This window comes from Papio anubis, chromosome 12, assembly GCF_008728515.1.
Source record: "Papio anubis isolate 15944 chromosome 12, Panubis1.0, whole genome shotgun sequence".
Taxonomy (NCBI): Eukaryota; Metazoa; Chordata; class Mammalia; order Primates; family Cercopithecidae; genus Papio; species Papio anubis.
The window spans coordinates 68,635,529-68,637,850 of NC_044987.1; positions in this window are offsets into that span (position 1 = coordinate 68,635,529).

Here is a 2,322-nt window from a genome sequence, read left to right on the forward strand (position 1 = left end):
AAGGTCAGGAGTTCAAGACCACCCTGGTCAACATGGGGAAACCCCATCTCTATTAAAAATACAAAAATTAGCTGGGCACGATGGCGGGTGCCTGTAATCCCAGCTACTCGGGAGGCTGAGGCAGGAGAATTGGCTGAACCCGGGAGGTGGAGGTTGCAGTGAGCCGAGATCACACCACTGCACTTCAGCCTGGGTGACAAAGCAAGGCTGTCTCAAAAAAAGAAAAAAAAAGAACGTTAATTTACTTAAATGTGTGTGAAAGTATATTGTAAGCTGTAAAACAAGCTATACAAAGCAAGGTACGCTTAATTTAATATTCTGAATTGGGGCAACTTATTAATCTTTTTCATTAATTTCAGAGAATCCTATCATGTCTGAGCTGTAAGGATCCTGGACCTTAGACCTCTTTTTTCTAGATGAGAAAAATGAGGACGAGAGCTTAAGCAATATCCTGCCTCAAGTCACCCAGACTAAGTTTGTCCCAGATAAAAGAAAAATAATAATCAGAATACTGAAAACTGCAATAAGAGGTATCTTCTAAACATCTTAACTATGACCACTGAATGATTATCAGGAAAGCTTCAGCCCTTTTGATTATACCCATTTTCAAAAAGCCAGAGACCTTTAAAAATATTCCTTTATAAATAACTCATTCTATATACTAGAAATATTTACTTACCTCAACTATTTACTTAGCAACAGGGTGCCACTCTGTAGCCCAGGCTGGAGTGCAGTGGTGCTAACTTGGCTCACTGCAACCTCCACCTCCTGGTTTCAAGCGATTCTCCTGCCTCAGCCTCCTGAGTAGTTGGAACTACAGGCATTCACCAACACATCCAGCTAATTTTTGTTATTTTTAGTACAGACAGGGTTTCACCATGTTGGCCAGGCTGGTCTCAACCTCCTGACCTCAGGTAATCTGCCCACCTTGACCTCCCAAAGTGCTGGGATTACAGGCGTAAGCCACTGTGCCCAGCCTTACCTCAACAATTTAAATAATTGCTTTAGAATCCTCAAAAGCCGGTTGGCCATGGTGGCTCACGCCTGTAATCCCAACACTTTGGGAGGCCGAGGAGGGTGGCTCATCTGAGGTCAGAAGTTCAAGACCAGTCTGACTAACATAGGGAAACCCCATCTCTGCTAAAAATACAAAATTAGCTGGGTGTGGTGGCACATGCCTGTAATCCCAGCTACTCGGGAGGCTGAGGCAGGAGAACCGCTCGAACCCGGGAGGCAGAGGTTGTGGTGAGCTGAGATCGCGTCATTGCACTCCAGCCTGGGTAACAAAAGCAAAACTCCGTCTAAAAAAAAAAAAAAAAATCCTCAAAAACCAAGAATTACAAGTTTTAAATATTTCAGCTGGGCGCCGTGGCTCACGCCCAGCACTTTGGGAGGCCAAGGTGGGCGGATCACGGGGTCAGGAGATAGAGACCATCTTGGCTAACACAGTGAAACCCTGTCTCTACTAAAAATACAAAAAATTAGCTGGGCGTGGTGGCGGGCGCCTGTAGTCCCAGCTACTTGGGAGGCTGAGGCAGGAGAATGGTGTGAGCCCGGGAGGCGGAGCTTCCAGTGAGCCGAGATTGCACTCCAGCCTGGGTGACAGAGTGAGGCTCCATCTGGAAAAAAAAAAAAAAGAAAAAAGTTAAAAATTTTTTTTTTTGAGAGTATCGCACTCTTGCCCAGGCTGGAGTTTAGTGGCGCCATCTCGGCTCACTGCAAGCTCCACCTCCCAGGTTCATGCCATTCTCCTGCCTCAGCCTCCCAAGTAGCTGGGACTACAGGTGCCCACCACCACACCCAGCTAATTTTTTGTGTTTTTAGTAGAGATGGGGTTTCACCATGTTAGCCAGGATGGTCTTGATCTCCTGACCTCGTTATCCACCTGCCTCTGCCTCGCAAAGTGCTGGGATTACAGGTGTTTGAGCCACCACGTCTGGCGCAGAATTTAAGAATATACTTTTATTCAACGACGAATTTGTTTTTAGTTTTTTGAGAAGAGTCTGGCTCTGTCACCCAGGCTGGAATGCAGTGGCGCAATTTCATCTCACCGCAACCTCCACCTTCTGGGTTTGAGCGATTCTCGTGCCTCAACCTCCCAAGTAGCTAGGACTATAGGCGTATGCCACCACACCTGGCTAATTTTTCATATGTTTAGTAGATGGGTTTCACTATGATGGCCAGGCTGGTCTCGAACTCCTGACTGCAGGTGATCCACTCGCTTCCGCCTTCCAAAGTGCTGGGATCAAAGGCGTGAGCCACCTTGCCCGGCCAGAGTTTTTTAATCTAAGTACTTCCATGAAATAAATCCCAAATGTGACA